Here is a 15,819-nt window from a genome sequence, read left to right on the forward strand (position 1 = left end):
ATTTGATCTAAGCCTCTGATAAATCCCTGGTTTCTAGCATCCTAGATAAGAGTAGCAGGCTCAGCTTTCAGTACTCTGAGATAAGTTACAATCTGTGTAGTGTTTGGATACAGAGACGGCATTAGCAAACAAGCACTCTGTGGTTAATCACTGTAACAGATACGTTTCCTCTTACTAACCGCCTGACCAACATGTGGTCTAAAGGAATTATCATCAGAATCTGTTGGAAATCTGAATGATATGTAAAGGACCCAAATACAGACACACAGAGGCGGGGTGATGTGAACTGAAGGTGAGCTGTTTTATTGACTGATTTCAGAATCCCCCAAATGATCTTGGTACTGGGTCCTTTGTACAAAGACCGTCTTGTAGTGTGAAGAAACTTTTAAGTCATCTAGCATATTAGTAATAAATGCTTTGATGAATGTCATCTTCTGCTATGCTAAGCAGGCACAAATCCAACCAGCATATTTAGCGAAATTAGGTAGTTAGTTTAACTAGCTGTTTTACCAACACAACACCTAAATTGTTCTTAAATATTTTTAATTTTTCCCTGTACATACTGCCCAGTGTAAATTTGTCCGTACATTATATATTAGCATGTTAGCTAACCATGCCGTTAGCTAACATGTTTCTGTCTGTAACTGTTGCTGTCCACCACAGCTCTTTGCTATGTCATAGCAAAAAAAACAAAAACAAAAAAAACAATAGTTTTGTTTATAACACTTTTTGCTTCTCCATAAATGAACCAAAACTACAGATATGATAGAAAGTTCTTCTCAGGAAAAAGGAGTAAGATAATTCTTGGTTGGTACTCTGGTAGGATCACTGTTAGCAAAAGATAGATCTGAAAAACAAAGCAATTATTTTAACACAGACTTATACAGTTTATATTTTCATTTCAATTCAGTATCACTAAGATGTCTGCTTAAACACTTTATGAAAAGAGAATTATATATGCCATTCTTTCACAAACATTTAAAAACTGCATTGTGACATAACTTCATAAAACCATCATTTACATTCATAATGCTAAAAAATTATATATAATCTAGATTTCATGTTTCAGCAGATAAAGTAAAAACTTAATTTCTGTGTAGAATTTACTGACTGACTGTTACTGACTGTTTTCAACGTCACTGAATCAGCGGAAATGTTGAAATTACCCATCATGCTAGAATGAATAGAGTGAATGCACAGTGATGTGATTTTTCTTCTTAGAAACGATCCAAGAAGCACAATTACTATAATGTGCCAGCGTTGGAACAGTTACACATTTGATTTTATGATACTTCTGTATGGAGAAGAGAGAAAATGCATCTCACTGTCTTCCACTTTATAAGTCTGAGGCATGTTTAGTGCTAGTAGTAAAGTTGCAACACAGTAACCTGACAACAGTCTTTGCTGGGAGCTAATGGAAATTCTGTGTCATTGCTAAGTCGATACCCATGAGGAGATATTACATGCTGTGAATGATGGGAATGCACAAGCAGGAACCCTTGATGTGTTTCACATCGACATATATACTACCTTGTATATCACACACACACACACACACACAGGTGGTCACAGAGATAGCACAGGGCTATTTCACTGTAAGATGGTTGAACAAGCGACATTTTAGAGTATTAATAGTAATAATGATAATGATGATTATTATTTTAGTAGTAGTAGCAGAAGTACTAGTAGCTGTTTTGTGATTTAACAAAAAAATGTCATTTACCAGGTAAAAATTAAATATCTTTGTGGAAATAATCACCAATTTATTAATAATATAGAATTTATTATATTATTATTCTTAAATGATAATAGTGACCAATATTCCTACCGGATAAAAGATAATATGTTAACGCAGTAGCGGATAAAGCATCTAAATTTTATGTTTAAAAAAAAAAACAACAGGTCAACGTCAATAAAACTTTTTGAATAAAAGTTGATTTGGTAACTCAGTTTGTATTTGAAAGGTTAGGAATGTCTGTGTGGGATTACCCAGTTTTATGGTGGATTTCGTTTTAACTAGTTGTCAATCACAGGATTGGACATTAATCGTGGCTTATATTTGTTTTTCTTGTTTAATATTTTTTATTTAGAACTGAAGCCAAAAGACTTAACTGTACAAATGTTCTTTAGCTCTTTGAGCTGGGATGAATCTTCGGGATTATGGGGAAAGTGGTCTTGCAAGTGCATCACGTCCTTTACAAACACTTACTTGGCATGGAAAAACAAACAGCACTTTGTAAGTAAGAAGCTTAACTGGCAAAACTAAAAAATAAATAAATCTGTATCTCTTGTCTCACTGAATCATTGTGGGTCCCCTGTTTGTTTGTTTTTTGTTTTTAACCTATAGTTTAATTTTTCTCCCAAATTTTCTGATGCCTTTTAACATCCCTTCTTTCTTAAGGCCTCAGTCTTTAAATGAGCTCATTAGCTTTTAATTTAGTTAGGTCAATCTAAGCAACAGGTTAATTGGCTCTTTATTAAGAGCAACAATAACAACTTTAAGTGCTAACACTTTTCATCACTCTATACAATGTGTACTCCCCACCCCGCGCCAAAGTCATTAGCGTCAAACAATTAGATGAAGTAGGGATATTGTGTAGAGAACACTTATGAGTCTATGACAGACTTGCTGACACCTTTATATTACTTGACAAATTAGTTTTTTTATGTGTTGTGTTGTGTGCCCTAGTTGTTTGATGGTGCGTGTCTATTGAGCTCCTTGAAAAGTATTAGAAATGTGCTTGGATAAATAGTGATGACCCAGAAAAAAATGATAAGGATAAAAAAATTGATTTGAAGTACATAACCACTATGTTATCCATCCATCCATATTCCAACGTGGGCAATCCTGCAATCCTATCCCAGGGTGACAAACAGTTCGCATTCTGGAGGTTACTGGTCCCATCACAAGACTAACACAGAAACAGACAACCAATCACACTCACATCCATACCTGCAGCTAATCAAAAATTAACAAATAACCTAACAAGCATGCCTTTGGATGAGGATGGAAACTATAGCATCTGGAGAAATCCCACACAAACACAGAGAGAGCATGAGGCCTCAGGCAGGTTTAAGCCCAGAACCTCCTGACTTTTCAATTCAATTCAGTTTATTTCAATTTTATTCATACAGTGCCAAATTAAATTGTAAGGTAGAGCCTACAATAATACATACAGAGAAAAAACCATCAATCACATGACCCCCTATGAGCAAGCACTTTGGCAACAGTGGGAATAAAAAAAACTACCTTTAACAGGAAGAAACCTCCAGCAGAACCAGGCTCATCTCATTTTGAGATGACAGTGCTAGTCATTGTGATTCCCTACTGTTAATTATTTGGAGTTAACTTTAAATGCCAGAAACCATAATGCTTTCATCCTCACTATACGTATGATGTTAAATTTTGAGCAGACACAATGTTTTCAATTAAGGGATAATTGATCAACTGATCACAATAAGCTGCTGTAAGACGCTGAAACATGTAATATAAACGGGAACCGAGATCCTGTATTTGGACACATTTGGTTGGTGTCCAAATACTGAAATTTTTAATATTATCTTAGTAAAGGGAAATTTTCAAGACAAGGGAAATATCCTAATTATAGCAACAGTGTTTCACAGCTAGCTAAGCAGGTAAAAACTATTAAAGTTAAGCCAATGCACCATCACAATTAAATTAAAACCATCAATTGAAGATAAATTAAATGGACCTGCTAAAGAGGAACCACCTTTAGTAATAAAGTTTAATTAAAATGTAAAAACCAGCAGTTCCTAATAAGTCATTGACCACCTTAATGAGGGTATTCTCAGTGCTGTGAATTGAGCTAGGATTAGATTGCATTTCTCTAAAAAATTATGAATAATTCATGATTAGTAACAAGAGAGAAACCATGAGGAAAGTTTTTGAGCAAAGAAATAAAACACACAGGGGTTGGTTTCTCGATAAATTGATTAATATTTACAACTGGTATAAAAGAACAGCTAGTTTAAAAAAAGGTTATTTACAATGGTCATATTCAAGCAATCAATAATGTCAGATATGCTTAAATCACTGAGCAGACTAACTGCATGCCTGTAGTCGTGGGATAAGATGACTAGCTTAGTTAGGCTTAGCATAAAGTGTAAACATAAACTGAATCTAAGTTTGATTAAATTTTGAGCAATACTATAGGAGGATTACTGATTCTTGTCAACTGTGGGTGAACAATCACTCATGAGTGTCTCGCCATTTCATAAGCTCACTTGTTCTTCAGCCGGTTTGTTACAGAAAACACTGGAACGCTCGGTCTCTGTGTGCCAACTTTCCCCCAATTCTGTTTGTGTATGGATTTGAAATACAGTAACTAGTTGTTCTTGCTATGATTAAATTTCCCAAAGGTGCAGACCGAGAATCATGCTGTGTGCAAAAAACAGCAAAAGCAGATAATGTTCTCAAAATTGTCCAAGTAATATAGTTTATTTAAAAAACTTATGGGGCAAAAACTGCAAATTCAATATTTCCACCTGTGGATTTTGCACTTTTTTAAAATAACGTATAGGTCTAGAAACTGAGGAGACTTGTTTCTAAACATCTGGGAGAGGGATGTTGTCTCATTCTTGTCTCATATAGGATTCTAGTTGATCAACCATCCTGGACACAGTGTACATTTTCTCTACATTCACATTTCAATTCATCTGACCACAAATCAGGTTTCCACGTTGCCTCAGTCCATTTTAATTGAGCTCTGGCTTGGAGCAGATGGTGGCATTTCTGGATTACGTTCACATATGGCTTCTTCTTTGTATGATAGAGCTTTAATCTCCATTTGTGGATGGCACGGTGAACTGTGCTCGCAGATAATGATTTCTGGAGGTGTTCCTGCGCTCATCCAGGGATTTTCATGACAAAATACAAAGAGAGATACCCATCAGCCAGTAAAACAAAAATGATTTCAAAAAGAAACACCATGGTTACCAGGTTAATTAAAGCTATTCCAAATGCACTAAATGACAAGATACACGACTCTCTGACAGCACAGACAATTTAGGCCATAATCATTTACAAGGAAGGTGATGTGATTTAAATAATTTAAAAAACTGAGTTCAGATATTGTAAAGAAAGCTAATTGATATTTTTTTTTGTTTCATAGAAACATGTTTCTAGTTATATTAAAAATACCATCTGTATGTTTTCACTAAACAGATGCCATTTCTATTTCCTATGTTTGATCAGTTTTTACCTTTTAAACCTCTAATCAGCGTAGGGACAAACAAAACAAAAAACATATGGGCGCATCCTTTTCTAATCCCAATTAATACCAGGCTGGTAGAGGCATTAATTTTCCAATTAAAAAATAATATTGTAAAATAAAAATCCAATTAGACTGCATTAATTACTAAAGTTAAAAAATATATATTGCTTTTTTGTTTCACCATTTTTGACAACACCCTGAATTTCAGTATACAGGGAGTGCAGAATTATTAGGCAAGTTGTATTTTTGAGGAATAATTTTATTATTGAACAACAACCATGTTCCCAATGAACCCAAAAAACTCATTAATATCAAAGCTGAATGTTTTTGGAAGTAGTTTTTAGTTTGTTTTTAGTTTTAGCTATTTTAGGGGGATATCTGTGTGTGCAGGTGACTATTACTGTGCATAATTATTAGGCAACTTAACAAAAAACAAATATATACCCATTTCAATGATTTATTTTTACCAGTGAAACCAATATAACATCTCCACATTCACAAATATACATTTCTGACATTCAAAAACAAAACAAAAACAAATCAGCGACCAATATAGCCACCTTTCTTTGCAAGGACACTCAAAAGCCTGCCATCCATGGATTCTGTCAGTGTTTTGATCTGTTCACCATCAACATTGCGTGCAGCAGCAACCACAGCCTCCCAGACAGTGTTCAGAGAGTGTACTGTTTTCCCTCCTTGTAAATCTCACATTTGATGATGGACCACAGGTTCTCAATGGGGTTCAGATCAGGTGAACAAGGAGGCCATGTCATTAGTTTTTCTTCTTTTATACCCTTTCTTGCCAGCCACGCTGTGGAGTACTTGGACGCGTGTGATGGAGCATTGTCCTGCATGAAAATCATGTTTTTCTTGAAGGATGCAGACTTCTTCCTGTACCACTGCTTGAAGAAGGTGTCTTCCAGAAACTGGCAGTAGGACTGGGAGTTGAGCTTGACTCCATCCTCAACCCGAAAAGGCCCCACAAGCTCATCTTTGATGATACCAGCCCAAACCAGTACTCCACCTCCACCTTGCTGGCGTCTGAGTCGGACTGGAGCTCTCTGCCCTTTACCAATCCAGCCACGGGCCCATCCATCTGGCCCATCAAGACTCACTCTCATTTCATCAGTCCATAAAACCTTAGAAAAACCAGTCTTGAGATATTTCTTGGCCCAGTCTTGACGTTTCAGCTTGTGTGTCTTGTTCAGTGGTGGTCGTCTTTCAGCCTTTCTTACCTTGGCCATGTCTCTGAGTATTGCACACCTTGTGCTTTTGGGCACTCCAGTGATGTTGCAGCTCTGAAATATGGCCAAACTGGTGGCAAGTGGCATCTTGGCAGCTGCACGCTTGACTTTTCTCAGTTCATGGGCAGTTATTTTGCGCCTTGGTTTTTCCACACGCTTCTTGCGACCCTGTTGACTATTTTGAATGAAACGCTTGATTGTTCGATGATCACGCTTCAGAAGCTTTGCAATTTTGAGACTGCTGCATCCCTCTTCAAGATATCTCACTATTTTTGACTTTTCTGAGCCTGTCAAGTCCTTCTTTTGACCCATTTTGCCAAAGGAAAGGAAGTTGCCTAATAATTATGCACACCTGATATAGGGTGTTGATGTCATTAGACCACACCCCTTCTCATTACAGCGATGCACATCACCTAATATGCTTAATTGGTAGTAGGCTTTCGAGCCTATACAGCTTGGAGTAAGACAACATGCATGAAGAGGATGATGTGGACAAAATACTCATTTGCCTAATAATTCTGCACTCCCTGTATATACAGAGATACATTTATTGCACACTGTATCAGGCTGTTCCAGATAGTGTTTCGCACTGAGGGATAAGATAAAAAAGCGGATTTACCACCAAGAGCAGTGGAAAGGGAAGATTGTTATGATTGTCACATACTTAAAGCAAGCTGACGATGACTGAATCCTCTTAAAATGTATGCATTCTGACACAATGAAAAAATCTTATCAAACTGGTTGCACTGAGCCTTTTCTCTCTCAAATTGAAAAAGTGGTAAAACATTTGCATATATACCCAGCAGAGAATTCTCTTCAGATGTGCAGCCACTGTACCGCCATTGTTTTCCAGATTAGATTTCTCTGCTTTTCGATCTTGGGAGAAATCCAACGCTCATCTAGTCCATCCCCAATGAAATGCCTTTGAGAACTTCAATTGTGAGCAGCACAAGGTAGAAAAGAAGCTATTTTCTGTAACCGCATTGCATAAACCCCTAATGGCCAAGCAGACTAGCCATCAGAAAGCATTGTATTATTTTGACTCGGTTAAAGAAAGGAACATAATTTAGAAATACATCAAATCTGAGATAATGGATACATTTAATTTAGTTTAACGCAAACATTGACCTACAAGGACGCTATAACTTCTAATGCTAACTTGTTACACTTACTTAATTTGTACAGTTAGGTTTTAAAAAAAGTCATGTTGCAGCCATTTAAAAAGTGTCTACATCAGCAAGAGTTGGGCAAAAAGAAGTACTGTGTGGTGCACTGAAGCTAGGAATAATTGTCATGACTGGCAGCCCGAGCCTTATATAAGACACAGCACGTTCTGCGCTGACCGCTAGAGTATAGGACCCAATATTTGTGTTTCGCTGGCCACTGCGCTCTGCTTCTATGTTTGTTTGGTCTTTTTTGCAGCCGCTCGACGTATACTAAACGCGCCTGCTGCTTGTCACTTCAAAACATGTACCACTCTGACACTGTATCCTCTACGACAGTTTGTGTTGTCCATTCATCCATTGTCTTCCACTTATCCTTGTCAGGGTCATGGGAGGGCGAAAGCCTATCCCATCTACCATAGGGTGAGAGGCAGGGTACACGCCAGTCTGCCACAGGGCTAACCCATTCACACCTATGGGCACTTTATAATTTTGGCATTAATCCCAACACATGGACAGATTTGACACTTTTACCTCCTCGCCCTGTGGTTCAGCCTCCCTGGGAGGGATAAAGACTCTAATCTGTTGTCCCATAAAGCACGGCAATGATGATGTTGATGTTGCATGCTCTGGTGAGACCCTTCAAGGGAAAACATTAAATCTTCTTAACGGTGCAATTTCCTTTTCACCATCAGCAATCACACCAAGACAGCTCTGTCTTTAATTCACTTACAAAATGACAACACACTGGGCTATTGTCCTCAGATGAACATTTATCTGTTCTATCAAACGTTAGTTACAAAGTGCCACAATCTCATCAGTAATAATTAAATTATAATTTTCATCGGTTATAATTAAACCAATCACCAGCAATTTGCCGGCCATATCATTTATTATAAAGTGACATCCAAGATGGACATTGTCATGTTCAGATTAATTAAATTTCATTCACCGAGTACATTTCAATCCACCTACGCCATGTGGGCAAAACTGGATGTACTGTAGGTATGCAATTTAATAAGTATGTTTTTACACCTGAAGTCTTTGAAGAGTAAGAACAACACAAAATAAAAGGAAATATTGTGTGATGATTTCACAAACACGCAGCAGGTCTGTAACATAAATGGGATTTAAACAACCTCAGAGAGGCTTAGGATGTCATGGTCCTGGGTCGAGCGACCCAGTGTTTGAGTTTTATGCATCTTTTGTATTCATTTGTGCCCTAGTTTAGTTCATCTAGTTTATTTTGAGGTTACTGTTTAGTCCTTTGTTTCTTAGTGTTTATGTCATCTCCTGTACGCAGTCTCCCTGGTTCGTGCGTCTACCTGTCATGCGTCATATCTGTGTGGTTATGTTCAGTTCAGGTCACGTCTAATCTCCATGTTTCCTGTTTTACTTTGGAAGTCTGTGTCTAATGTCAGTGTTTGTAGTTTCACTTTCCCTGTCCTGTCATTAGGTTCATGTGTATCAGCTATTCCCCCCTCATGTGTTTCCACTTCCCTTGATCATCCCTCATGTGTATTTAGTCTCTGTGTTTCATTCAGTCTGTGTCGCGTCGTCTGTGTTCCCACCCTCCATGTCCTCACGGCCAGTCTTTACAGTCATCGTCTTCATAGCTTATCAGTATCTGCTTCCCAGTTTAGTTTAAGTTCAGTTTAGTCACGGTATTTCTGCTTTGTTTGAAACCTGTCATCAGCCATAATAAAGGCTCGCTTTCAGTTTAAGTTTACTCCGGTCTACTCTCTTGTGTTCGCACCTGGGTCCACCACACACACCACCGCACGGTCTGTCTCCTCAGATCGTGACATAGGAAAGACTCCAGGACTCAAGTTGTTGTTGGTGAAAACATTCAGAAATCTGTCTCCGGGTCACAAACTCAAAAACCAGTATTTAATGACTGTTATCATGATGGCGTTGCACAGACATCATTAAAGCATACATAAAACATACATCATTCTGTACTGGAAGTCACTCATTGGGCTCTTTTACAGTTCAGCTTATTGAGTGAGAGTAATGCAAAGTGAGATACTGACTTGCTGCTGGGAGTCACTGACAGTTTTTGAGCTTCCAGTGTAGCCAAGATGTCTGGATCAAGACTGTTACTGTTTTATTAAACTGGCGTTTTACCAATACAGTGTCTTGGTTTTCTATGATGCTAAATCATAGACACAAAGCCTGCTCAGCTGTGACTGGTTACTAGAACACTGTCAAACCTCTTACAAGAATCTGAACTATTGCTTATCGGCAATGGAGTCAAACAAAAATTTGAGTATTTGAAAACAAATTGGCCTCCAAAAGAACCACAAAGTTATTAGAGTAAGGCCCTACAATCACTGGTAAGCAGAGCATTTTTTGGTGTAGTCACTGTTTTGTTTCAACCACACATATCAATATTAGAGGCAGATTGACAGATTACTGCATTCTGTTTTTATTCAAATTTGACACGGTTTCCCAATTTGCGTGGAAATCTGGCTGTAAAACGCTCATAGGCACTTCTACCGTTTGCCAATTCTGCTTATTCAATTCAGGATTATGGGGGGCTGGAGCCTATCCCAGCTGCTACAGGGCAAGACGCAGGATACACCCAGGACACACTGCCAATTTGTCACAGGGCTAACGCAGAGAAACAGAATCATTTGCACTCAGATTTACATCTACGGCCAATTTAGAATCACCAATTAATGTAGCCCAACTAATTGCGTGTCTTTGGACTGTGGGAGGAAGCTCGAGGATCTGTAGAGAACCCACACAGACACGGGAAAAGCATGCAAACTCCACACAGAAAGGCTCGGTCACATGGCAGAATCGAACCCAGGACCTTCTTCGTGTAACATAACAGTGCTAACAACTGTGTTCCAGAGTTTGCCAATTTTAAACTAAATTTTCTCCCTACCAAAGAAAGAGCACATGGAGATAAACTGTAAATAAATGCTGTAAATACTAGAGATGGACCGATCCGATATTACGTATCGGTATCATCCGATACTGGCCTAAATTACTGAATCAGATATCAGAGAAAAATAAAAAATGTAATCAATCCATTCAATATCACAAAAGCACCTCACAAAACTTGCTGCATAGTGTAACTCAGCTCATAACCTTAGCACGTCGGAGGAGTATGGATCTCGTGATAGAGCGGCTATGGCATGTGAGACCTGTCGGCGGTCTGGTTGAGCATTTGGAGCCTCGCTAGGTGCTCCTAAACCGGCATTTAAAGGTATCCCAGAGAAGTAAAGCAAGTGTGTAAGTTCATCTCTGAATGTTTGTAAAGCATTCCCAGCGAATGCTGGGAGCAACTGCCTCTCATTCTCCCCCTCTTCTGCTGCTACTTCAATCATGAAACTGATCAATGATCAGCTGATCGGCTTTTCTGTCACGAGTGCGTCTCTCTTGTTAGTTTATCGCTCAATTTGCGCCAGAAAGAGGAAACCAGCGGCTGAAAAACAGCAGCACGTTTAAGCTTAATAAACTGTTGTTAGAATTTATTTAATATTACTTTGTACACCAGGATCCTTTTCTACGTAGCTGACGGCTGGTAACTGTGCAGGGGCGGATCTAGCAAAGTTTTGCCAGGGGCCCAGGTAGGGCATTAACAGGGAAAAGGGGGGCACAAAGAAATACTTTTCTTTCTTATTCTCATTTAAAATGTCTCACTTTTAATAAATAATAATCTGAATCTTACAACCAAAGTTTTCATCTGATGTAAAATGTATAGAAATCCATTACTGTATATAGTAACTATTAAGTCTAATATATACCCTACTCAGCTACACAGCAAAAATGCCAGTGTTGATTTTTCAGTGTTAGTAGAATTCAACAGAGTTCCGAGTTAGTTCAACACTTAATCGAGTTAAAATAACACATCGGGAGTTGATTCCTGAAAGTGTTAGTGTGGATTTTAGTCGTTACTGCATTTTAACACTGTGGGTGTTAAATTAGACCACACCTTCATTTCCTGTGGAGCTTCGCATTCCAGAATCTTCGGTCGCCATTTTTTCTTGCTGGTGCGGTAAGTTTTATTTGGTTAAATATTAAGTTTTAGATTGATGTTAGAACAAGTAACATGATAACTAGTAAAAGAAATAGTATTTATATCAAAATACATCATCTTTAAGTGTCATATTTGAATTTTAACTGTTTTTGTTAAGCTGGGCTACTGCTAGCTAGAACTCTGCAAAGTACCAGTTTCTTTCCTAATATTCATTTAGCATAATCTGGCTATTGGCAGACTGTAATGAATATTACATGTTAATATATGTCACAGTTTTTATTAAATGCCTTTTATTTATTTTCGAATTAAACTGCCAAAGCCTTAGGGTCAGTGGTCTCAAACTCGCGGCCCACGTCAGGTGAGGTGAAGAAGTATAATGCAATTTGGCCCTTAAAGTGACTTTTTTTTGTCATTAGCCAAAAATGATTTAATATGAAGGCAATAAGGGCAGAGTGTTACGGGCCCTCATGGGCAGCGTAGTCTGTGCTGCAGGGAGAACGTGGAACTGCCCCTCCCGTTGTGTGTTTGAGTGCGAGAGAGGGGGAAAGTAAGAGCTGTTACCGAGGAGAAATGGAAGAAGGAAGCATGTAAATATAATAATAACCACTGCCGCCAAAATGAGTGCCTGGTTGTAAGAAAGCTGTTAAGACTCGACTGTACACTGTGTTCGCTGACAGTAAAGCTACAAGCCCGACAACCCGACGTATTAGCCAGAGGTGTCATTACCACGGTTCAGAGCCGCGGACCTGGCCGAGGTAACAAGAGAGTACAAACATGTGGAGGGATTGGCTTTGTTAGCTCAGTGAGAGTCAAAAACTAATGTGTACACTTATTTCTTCATTTTTATTTTGTTAAATATGAACAAAATTACAGCAGAAGTGCTGCAAAGTGTCTGACCAGAAAGAGAGGACCATTGTGTTAATTTGGTAGTTCAATTAAAGGCATCGGTTAGTTAAGAGTGAGGGGGGGGGGATGCGTTCATATTTGCAGTTTTGTCTTGTTATACAATATTTGAAATTTAAAAACGAACAAACCAAACGCTACATTGTCAGGAATATTTGTGGGTGTTTTCTTTGTGGTTTCTTTCTTTCTTTCTTTTTTACTTCTTGAACACTGAAGTAGCCCTCCAATAAGATGACAGCCCATTTAAGTTTGAGACCCTGCCTTAGGTGAACTAGGATGCTTAAGGGTAACCTGAGAGTATTTTTACACTATAATGGCCCCTACATCTTGTAAATTGTGGGAATTTCATTATAGTGCGCATTTCTGTAGCCAGTAGGTATTTTTCTTTTTTTTTCTCTTTTTTTTGGTTTACATTTTTTTGTGGTAAATTAAGCATTTTCTAGTCTAAAAATGAATAACAGGGTTATATTAGGGTTTGTTAGAGAGTGGGGAGGGTTTTTATGGCTTAAAATATATAAAAAATAATAAAATAGAAATATGGTTTCTACTAACCCCTGCGATAGTTGAGAGAATACTGTATTGCAGTCATGTTACACAGCTTGTACTACTTAAAAATGGATCAAGAATGTTTTTTCTTAACAAAATTAATTTTAACTCAGTCTAAAGGGACTAGACATGCTAGATATTTTGCAAAGAAATGGTGTTATATGCTGGACCTTATTCTACTCTTGGAAGGTGGTGATATGCTGGTTCCAGAGAAGAGATGAAGTAATCAAAGTCAGCTTTTCAAGACAGCCCCAAGACTCTTCGCAACTTGTGTTCAAATGTGAGGCCGTTGTCAGGTGATAAATGCAAGGAAGAGGCACTCAACTGACATGAAACATGTCAAAGACAACATGAAGGTGACATTTCAACATAGGCAAAAAGTGGTTCAAGAACCTGCCACAGCTTCTACTGTCCTGGACCTTTTCCCAAGATTTCTAGATACACCTGGCTTGGTAAGGCATAAAATGATTTAATGACAGCTTTGTGGTTCCTTTGTTTGTTTTCTTGTTAATGTGTTGTTTCTGTTGTTACACTTTGTGTTTAAGATTGACCAAGACTTCACAATGCTGTTTGTTGGGGAGGAAGTGTCTGGTAAGTTCCTTGCAAAGTGGCCAACATTTTTCAAGCCAAGGATCATCAAAGATTGCAAAAATCTGTCTCAGAGTACAGAATTGGATGAGCTGCTCATTTCTGCACAGCGTTACTCTGACGAGGCTGGTAAGTGTAAGTTGGAAATGGTAGATTTTGCATGCCTTTACAGCATTTGCTTAATTCCCACAACACAATATATCACTGGACCGTACTGGTAAACCTTTACTACAAATTGGAATACAGCTGTCCATTTTCTAAATCACATTGGGTTTCTGTTCATTTCTGTATGGTATGAAAACAAGCTTACAAACATGTTAAACCTGAAATGACATTTAATGTAGTTTGAACACAAAAAAAGTTACATAATCTTACTATTGTTATGACTCGATATGTACTTCACTTGGTGGCCAGAAGATTTTAAGTCTCTAGAAATGAATTTTTATACCAAGGCGTGGAAAAATGCCTTATTTGAAAAATTATCAGGTGTCTAAAATGTCATCATGGTATTACATAACGTGGAAAAAATGGCTGCTGTGGTCCTTTAAATGACAGTAATTGTGATGATCTTAATTTCTATTCTGTAGTTTGGGACTGCGAGGCGGCTGCCATCTTTTGCTGCTTCACTTGTTACCTCCAACATCTAAGGGAAGGACGTCTTCAAAGATTAGCACATCAGATGCTGCTCACCACCTAATGAAATTCATCAAGGTATGCTTTTTAGAATTGTATATTTCTCTTTTGATGAGAACAGATGCAAATTATCAAGGGCTGATATTTTAAGATGGCAAGGTGATCCAACCTGCAGCAGATGTATCTATCCCAGACAGGCTTGGTGTTGCAGGACTGACATGTCATTGTTTCTATTAAAACTAAATGTACACATTGAAACAAAAATAATTGTGCGCGCGGAGTGAAACATTTTAATATTGTCATAATTTCAAACAGCAATGCCTCAACATCAGATTATCAATTTTGTTTAATGTGAATCACTTGGTTTCTTTCTCTCCCTCAGGTGGGAGGTAGCACAGAGGCTTTTCTTAAGGCTGGCCCCACTCAGCCATTCGTCCTGTGTGTTGGAGAAAGAAAGAACATCATCCAAAGTTTCTACCCAAAGTTTCTACATTGTCCTAGATCAAAAGGTCATTCCCTGTGTGACACAGGTGGGAGATGCAGGTTTTGACAAGGCAAAACTTTTCAAGGCACATTTTTTATTTGCCGTGTCCTTTGATAAGGCATTGGACAACTTCTACACATTCATCCAGACCACCGTGTATGGCATTGATGTTGGCAGCGTGAAGGACAGTCCTCGGGTCAGTGAAACAAGAGGAAGTCTTCACTGTACAGTTTAAAGATATCCACTATTCAGCACTTTGACTGGAAATGTTCATCTGTTACATTTGCAAGATACACCACACAAGTTGCTCAGTGTTATTTAGACATTTGAAGTTCCAGCATGGTTTGTACCCAGGAAAGTTTTTACGTTTGACCTGTGGAGAGCCTGGATGTTCATTTATCTTTCACACGTACTCTGGTTACAAGCGGCACTTATTCCGAGCACATGGAGACTGCGTTCACTCTGAGGTCATCAACAATTTTGAGCCGGTACCTAACGATGGAACCTCTGTTTCACAGCCTGTAAATGTGGCTCATCCCATGACAATAACTACACAGGTTCCAGTTGAAAAAAGGCAAATACTGAACATGTGCAGCTCTGTTATTGCTCAAGTACAATCATCAGGAGTTCCTGAAAGTACTGTGCAGTGTTTAGTTGGTTCATTGGAGGAACTGGTTAATGACATCCATGCACATGCAAAACAATCTGTTGTCGACTGTTTGTGAACTGATACATCAAGAGAAACCTTAGAAAAAGTTGAGGATTGCTTTGATCAGCTTGAAAATCCATTTTCATGTCTTAACACAGAATCTAAAAGGATAAGACATTTTGAGCAAAAATGGAAAATAGTTGAACCCATAGAGCATGTTCTTGGTGTGCGTTTTGATGTGCGCAAAGATAGAACAACAGGGACATACAGGCAAGTTCCTGTCAATGATAAATTCATGTACGTTCCTATCATGGGATCCCTTTCATCTATGTTTCGAAACAGTGAACTTTGTAGCAGTTTCCAAAAAACAAAACTAAACATGGA

At 38.3% G+C, this 15,819-nt stretch overlaps 1 pseudogene across 1 annotated transcript; it reads left to right on the top strand.

The window, feature by feature from the left end:
• Positions 1 to 13,613: 13,613 nt before the first annotated feature.
• LOC146385794 (uncharacterized) lies at positions 13,614 to 15,473 on the top strand (annotated as a pseudogene). The gene is made up of 3 exons (XR_014800532.1): positions 13,614 to 13,798; positions 14,257 to 14,380; positions 14,685 to 15,473. The product of XR_014800532.1 is annotated as an uncharacterized LOC146385794 (transcript).
• Positions 15,474 to 15,819: the final 346 nt, after the last annotated feature.

This window comes from Perissodus microlepis, chromosome 6 (assembly GCF_051167445.1).
Source record: "Perissodus microlepis isolate ML-2025 ecotype Zambia chromosome 6, ASM5116744v1, whole genome shotgun sequence".
Lineage (NCBI taxonomy): Eukaryota > Metazoa > Chordata > Actinopteri > Cichliformes > Cichlidae > Perissodus > Perissodus microlepis.